Here is an 8,176-nt window from a genome sequence, read left to right as displayed (position 1 = left end):
AGTCGGTTACAATGGTAGGAGATCTACATATCCATATCGCCAACCTTGCCTTCCACGCCAAGGAAAGTCCCATCCGGACACGGGACGAAGTCTTCAATCTTGTATCTTCATAGTCTTGGAGTCCGGCCGTGACGATAGTCCGGCTATCCGGACACCCCCTAGTCCGGGACTCCCTCAGTAGCCCCCGAACCAGGCTTCAATGACGATGAGTCCGGCGCATTGATTGTCTTCGGCATTGCGAGGCGGGTTCTTCTCCAAATTCCATATACTTGTCAAATAGTGTCCGGCTTCTGATAAATGCTGCGCTCCTCGGCTTCTACGCCCAATAATGGCCATCTTCCATGTGTTTGAATGAATGCGAACAACCAGGGTATTTTTACAATTACCCCCCTAGCCGCGCAAATGAGCCGCCTATAAAAGGAGCAAGGATCTAGATCTGAGTCACACCATCCCCCCTTTGCAAGTTTTCATCAGAGCGCCTCTGACCAAAGCCCATTCCATCATGGACAGTCGACGCGGCTCCTCTTCTCGCACTCCCAGCCCTCAGCCAGGAAATTGGGAGAGATGCTCAGTCCCGCATAACGAGCTAGTTATACTCCAAACCAAGGGATTTCTCCCCCCGGCCTTCTTGGTTCCGGTTCGATCCGGACTTGCCACCTACAAGGGCGGAAAGCAAGCGGAGAGCGTCCCCGATCCCTCTAAAGGAGAGCGGGTATGCTTCATCTCTTATCTAGTAAGAGGCCTCGGATTTCCCATCCATCCGTTTCTCCGGGGGCTCTTGGAGTTCTACGGCCTCCAATTGCACCACCTTACTCCTGCCTCCATCCTGCAAATCGCGGGCTTCGTGGCCCTTTCCGAACTATTCTTGGGCGTTGAGGCTCATTTCGGACTGTGGAAGAGAATATTCTGCCTAGTACCCCGTTCTCATGAGGGGTCAATATATCAAGTGGGCGGAGCCGAGCTATGGCGCATCGCCGGGACCGAATACCTATCCGGAACACCAAAGGAGGCGTCCGAAGACTGGCCTTCGGAATGGTTTTACATGGAGGACGTCCCGCTGTCGGATCCTGTTCGGATCGGCCTTCCGGAGTTCAGCAATGCTCCTCTGAAGAAGCGCCTAAGCTGGCACCCTCGGAGCCCCCAGAGAGAAGATGACCGGGATGTCCGTTATTTGATGAGCCGAATAAGGTTACTGGCTCATGCCGGATTGACCATGACAGGAGTCATGGCAATCTGCATTATGAGAGGAGTGCAGCCGCTTCAATACAGGGGCCACCCCATGTGGGACTTCAACGGGGAGGACGATGCCACCCGCCATGGCCGCAAAGGGCCAGGATCGGTCACCGAACTAGTGAAGATCTTATCTGCCATGTACAAAGGAGAGGAGGAGGATTTCCTCTGTCTCAACCCACTGAAGGAGTTTTCTTCGAATAATCCTCGAAGCTGGGTAAGCAAACATCTTTGTGACCTGTCTGATCCATGTTCCCTTAGTTAAATATCTCATTTCATGGTTTTTGCGCAGGAGCTGCGCCGGACTGTGGAGAAGATACACAGCCCGCCCCCACAACCCGAGGATCCGGAACGGTCCCTCGATCCGACCTCCGAAGAGGATCCGGATATAAAGGTGGAGTTGATCGACGGGGTATTCTACCAACTTAGCATCGACAATGCGTTGGTCGCCATTACGGCTGATTACCCCGGAATACTTCCAGCCTCACAGGTAAATGAGACCGAGATCCCAAAACCTTGATAACGACCCATCCATGCTTATTTTTGATCACCATATACCAATGGTGCTTCGCAGGGGTACCTTCGAGGCAGGAAGCCGAGCCTGCGGCGGCTGGCCAACAAAGGGCAGTGCGGCCCCGCAGGCTAAAAAGAAGTGCGGCCCAGATCCAAACTGCGCCGCAACGGTATGGCATGTCACCATACTCCCAGGATTGATTCCTGGAAGGCGTACTAACGCTGATACCCTTTTTAGGAAAAAGAGCGCTCGCCGGACTGAGTCCGGAGAGGTTGCCGATCGAACCTTCACCGGACAGGCTTCAAAGCCGGGTCCGGAGGCTGAGGCGAGCACGAGACGTGCGTCGGATGCTCCTCGACAGAGGATGCCGACAGGTTGTCCGCCACCAACTCCGAGGTGGAGAGCGCCTTGAACCACAGGCGCCGCCGGACAGTTCTTCGTGACGCGTGTTTCTCCCAAGAGGCCTTGAATGCCTTTGATTCGGGAGATGCGCACCTCCGTGCCGCTCAAGATGGACTAGCCAGAGCCATGGAGCAGTATGTGAAGGACATACGGGTAAGTAAATTTGACAGTTATATATGCCAGTAGCCCCCGAGACTTAAAATAGTTAGAATAACTGATTTAAGGATCATTTGTTATGCAGGATCTTAGAAAAAGGAATACCCGACTGTCCCAGGAGATTGAAGAGTGCAAAGCCCAACTTGAGGCCGCACTAGCCGCTACAGGGGAGCTGCAGAGGCCCCCTCTGGTAATATACGCTTCAAAAGATAAATAATTTAGGAAGTGCAGCGGGTGTGTAAAGCTGACAAAAACATTGCAGATGGCGCTGGACTAGATCCGGACAAGCAACAGCTCTTACGCCAGTTAAAGGCCGGTGAGAGCGTGATTACGAGGGTGCGGCAGGAGAAGAATAACCTCCAAGACGCCAACACCAAGCTGGGTGAGGAACTGAAGGACGTTCGTGCCCAGTTATCTGACTCCATAAAGGAGAATCGGCGGCTTCGTCGCGGAATTTTCAGTAAATGCTTGAGTGAACTTTGAAAGAGTTCGGCGAGGAAGGCGACTAACATAAACATGTATGTAGGTTTGCTCACAGGTCGTCCTGAGGAGGAGATGCCCAATTCTTCGGGTGATCTCCTTCCCGAATTGCGTCAGCTGCACGAACGAGTCCGGCAGGTGATGAAAGGCATCGGCCAAGCCTTGTGGCCATCTATCTCCCTGCCCGAAGGCATTGGGGAGCTGGCGGAGCGGCTTCAAGGGGCACGGCGGCACCTCCGGCTATGGAAGATATCGGCCTGCCGTCAAGGCGCCAGGGAGGCCTGGGTCATGGTGAAGACGCGGTACACGAAGGCTGACCCAAACCACATGGCCGAGGTCGGACCTGTGGGGCCGGATGGGATGGAGATCCCTGTAAGCTTAGTGTACGGCCAAGTAGAATTGGCCGCCAAGTATTCCCAGCAAGATTGTAAATTAGATAGCCTATTAGATGGCATTGAGGAGGAATACAATGAGTCGAGTTGACTATGTAAAAATATGACATGAAAGAAATGTCTTCTAGCCGGATTGTAGATCGTTTGTCGTAGCGGACCTTTTCGCTTCAACCTCCGGACCCAATAGTCCGGAGTGTGTCCGAATACCTTCGTGGTTATATAAGAACCGTGGTATGCATGGAGACAAGGCGTAGGGGTTATTGTTGCTGAATCAGACAAGTGCCCAACTAGTTATGTTATATTACATGGGTAGTAAGAAACATCTTCCAGGGAGAATAGTTCCGTTAAGGGTTCCTTTCGCTGGGATGCATGCCCTAAAGTGCATGTCAAAGCTGCTATGAAAGCAGAAAATCATCTGGGGGCAGATGGGTACTACTAGGAAAAGGGCTATAGATGGAAATGACACTAATGGCGCACCACCTTCTGATGCGCCATTAGTGTTGAAACTACTAATGGCGCACCCTGCCCACGGTGCGCCATTAGTACCAATTTTTTTTTTGAACTAGTGCGCCTGTCCAAACATACTAATGGCGCATCCACTGGTGGTGCGCCATTACTAGTTGTAACTAGTAATGGCGCACCAGCCAGAAGGTGCGCCACTAATGTTATTTTTTTATTATTGTTTTTATTCCTTTTTTTGCAAAAGTACTAATGGCGCACCACCAGGGGGTGCGCCATTAGTAACCTGGATTACTAATGGCGCATTTGTTGCTGGTGCGCCATTAGTAAGTGGGCAGCAACAAGATATTTTGGACAGCCTCTCCTCCCACACTCACTTTCTCCCCACTTCATTCTCTCCGCCGCCTCCTCCTTGTCTCGGGTGCCTCCTCTTTTTCACCTCATTTCCACCATAGATTCATTCAAATTAAGTGGTTAAGTTACCTTGTTTTGCTAGGTAAGTAAGGGGGGAAGCTATATTTATGTTGTTCTCCCTACAACAATGTGCACATGCACTTTTTATGGCCTAGCTAGATCTATGTATGTTCGTGGTGTTGCATATGTTTGTGGTGTTGCATATGTGTTTGTGTTTGGAGGTGTACCAGTATTTGAAATGCGATAGTTGCCAATATTTTGCCGGAATGTTGATTCATTTCCGTTTCGGCGAGAATTTTGGCATTAAGCATTCTTTTTGGTCCTATTTTTAGGGAAAGTCATGCCAAGTTTTTTCTTGGTTCTAAAATATCGTTTTGCTCTACCCCGCAGGCGACCATGGTCCGCACGATGACCGAAGGCATCGTGAATAGGTTTTTGAGGTCCGCGAAGGCCGAGATGCTTCAAAAGAATGAGACGGAGATAAGATGTCTGTGTCGAAGATGCAAGCTGAATAGCCTTATTGCGGACCCGGATTTCGGGCAGGTGCGGGACCACCTGCTCTTGCGTGGTTTCATGGATGGCTATCGGTGGCAAGGTGATGAAGATGACTACGAAGTCGTCCATGGGGGCCGGGCAAGAAATGAGGAAGGGCAGCAAGACAACCACCGCGGCTCGGGGGGGGCGAGAAGATGAAGAATCCCCAGGAGATGATCACGACGGTGATGCTGTACACAGTCACCATGTAGAAGATGCAGGACATGATGATGATGCCAGCAGAGCAGACGACGCTGGACCATCGATGGGCTGGGTGCAGGACCCTCATATTCAAGAGCTGCTTCTCAAGCAGACGGATAACGCAAGAGCTACCCCCGAGAGAAAGCCAAGATGGATCAACTTGAGTTAGACGCGGTTACTCCATTGTATGAAGGATGCAGGCCCGAGGATACCCGCCTGAAAGTAACGCTCATGGCTCTGGAGATGAAGGTAAAACACAAAATGACCGACGCATGCTTCGACGAGAACATGTCATTCTGGCACGAACGTCTTCCCAAGGGGAACAAGTGCCCGACCAGTTTGGAGGAGGCGAAGAAAATCGTGTGTCCTCTGGATTTACCGCACGTGAAATACCATGTGTGCATGAACAATTGCATCATTTATCGGGACGAGCACGCGGAGTCTACCATATGTCCGGTGTGCGGTGTCACTCGATACAAGAAGAGGAAGAAAGCTCCTCGAAAAGTGGTGTGGTACTTTCCGATCACTCCTTGTCTGCAGCGGTATTTCGCGGACCCTAAGGTAGCAAAGCTCCTGCGTTGGCACGCGGATAGGGAGGAGAAGAAGCGAGAAGATGACGCAAATGATCCGGAGATAGATAAAAAAGACAAGATGCTGAGTCACCCTAAGGATGCGAGCCAGTGGCAAGCGTTGAACTTCGAATACCCAGAATTTGGGAACGATCCAAGGAACATCGTGCTGGGCGCGAGCACCGATGGAGTCAATCCGTTTGGCAGCCAGAGAAGCACACATAGCACCTGGCCTGTGTTCGTGTGGATGTACAACCTTCCCCCCTGGTTGTGCATGAAGAGGAAGTACGTTCACATGAGTATGCTAATTGAAGGGCCGAAACAACCAGGGAACGACATCAATCTGTATCTGGGGCTGCTGAAAGAGGAGATTGACACGCTGTGGAAAACGCCAGCCAATACGTGGGACGCCGCAGAGAAAGAATATTTCCCTATGAGAGCCGCACTGCTCACGACGGTGCACGACTATCTCGGTTACGGATATCTTGCGGGGCAGGTAGTCCATGGATTTTCTGGATGCGTAAGGTGCATCGATGACACAACGTATCGCCAGCTAGATAGAGATCCCGGGTCTTCGAAAACCGTGTTCATGGGACATCGAAGGTGGCTTCGCGACGATGACCCGTGGAGGAAACGCAAGGATCTGTTCGATGGTGAAACCGAACCCCGAAAACGCCCGTGTACGAGGAGCGGCGAGGAAATAGACAAGCTGTTGAAAAATTGGAAAGACTGCCCACTGCCGGGAAAGAAGCAAAAGGCGCCAGAGCCGCTGCTGAAGGAATGGAAAACGAGGTCTATTTTCTGGGACTTGCCGTACTGGAAGATCCACCGTGTGCCTCAGAGCCTTGATGTCATGCATATCACGAAGAACGTGTGCGAGAGTCTGCTTGGTACCCTGCTCAACATGCCAGAGAGGACCAAAGATGGGCCGAAAGCAAGGGCAGACTTGAAATCAATGGGCATCAGGCAGGAGCTTCACGCTATATATGATGATGATGATGATGATGATGAGGCGAAGCAGGACACAGAAAGTCGTCGCAAAGGCAAAAAGGCCAAGAAGACCGGAAATGACTACCCTCCCGCGTGCTTCACTGTAAGTCAGGAGGAGATCGAGCAGTTTTTCACCTGCCTCCTAGGAGTAAAACTTCCTTACGGTTACGCGGGGAAGATAAGCAGATACCTAGACCCAGCGAAGCAGAAGTTCAGCGGGATGAAGTCTGACGACTGTCACGTGCTGATGACGCAGATACTTCCAGTTGCAATCCGTGGGATCATGGACGTGCACGTCCGTGAAATGCTATTTGGCCTATGTAACTTCTTCGACGTCATCTCTCGGAAGTCGATTGGCGTGAGGCAACTCAGAAGGCTACAGGAAGAGATCGTGGTGATACTATGCGAGCTTGAGATGTACTTCCCGCCCGCATTCTTCGACGTTATGGTGCATCTGCTGGTCCATATAGTGGAGGATATCATCCAACTCGGGCCGAAGTTCCTTCACAGCATGATGCCGTTCGAAAGGATGAATGGTGTCATCAAAGGATACGTTCGCAACATGTCACGTCCAGAGGGAAGCATAGCCAGGGGCTTTCTGACCGAAGAGTGCATCTCCTACTGCACGAATTATCTAGGCATCGAGAACCCCATTGGTCTGCCCGTCAACAAGCACCTCGGCAGGCTCGCTGGATGGGGTCACTGTGAGGGTCGCCGCGAAATGCATGTCAACTTCGAGGGTCGACTCGCCGACTTTGAAAGAGCAAACCTAGTCGCGCTACAACACATAGACGTGGTCGATCCTTGGGTGGTAGAGCACAAAACCTTTATTAAGAAGACGTTCAATGACCGAGGCCAACAGAGGACGGACGGAGATATACTCAAAGAGCACAACTCATGTTTCATGCGTTGGTTCAAGCAGAAGCTTCTGTCGTACCCTTTACATGAGGATTCTTCCACGGAAGAACAACTCATATTCGCCTTGTCACAGGGCGCCGAGCACAACCTGATGACCTATGAGGCGTACGATATCAACGGCTACACATTCTACACCGAGGCCAAGGACATGAAGAGCGATGGTTATCAGAACTCCGGGGTAACGATGGAATCCTACACCGGTAACGACAAGGACAGATACTACGGAAGGATCGAGGAGATCTGGGAGCTGAGCTACGCTGGAGAGAAGGTCCCGATGTTCCGTGTCAGATGGGCCAAGAACGTCATAAAAGAAGACCAGTATTTCACCACCATGGTTATACCCGAAGCCAAATCCAAGACCGCGGGCGCAAACGTCACCGCGAAAAATGAGCCATGGGTACTGGCTTCCCAAGTGGACCAATGCTTCTTCATTACCGACCCGCCAAAGCCCAGTGGTGTTGTCGTGAGGAGAGGCAAAAGGAAGATCATTGGAATGGATGGAGTAGCCAATGAGCAAGACTTCGACAAGTACGGCGACCCGAGGATCGAACAAGACGACGATGATGAAGTAGCACCATACACCACAAGAAGAAGCAGGACCACCCTACCTAAAGGACGTCCGTTCCATAGAAGAACTCCATTTGCGAAAAAGAAGGGCAAGAAGATTGTGAACAGATAGCTAGCTAAGACCGATTGTATTTAAATCGTAGACTTCATTTCTCGATTATATTTCATGGGCACTTTTTGAACTATCATGAATATTTTTTAATTTCATGGACACTCGATCTCGATCCTCCTCCATCTCGATCGCTATCCCACCTCGCCAGATCCGGTCCACCGGCCACCGCCGCCGACCGCCCGCACCCTCTCGATTCCCCTACTCAACCGCCGCCGCCGACCCCCCGCACCGCTCCCCT

Source organism: Triticum dicoccoides, chromosome 6B (genome assembly GCF_002162155.2).
Source record: "Triticum dicoccoides isolate Atlit2015 ecotype Zavitan chromosome 6B, WEW_v2.0, whole genome shotgun sequence".
In the NCBI taxonomy this organism is placed as follows: domain Eukaryota; kingdom Viridiplantae; phylum Streptophyta; class Magnoliopsida; order Poales; family Poaceae; genus Triticum; species Triticum dicoccoides.
The sequence above is the reverse complement of the archived record's forward strand: the minus strand, read 5'-3'. Positions refer to the sequence as shown.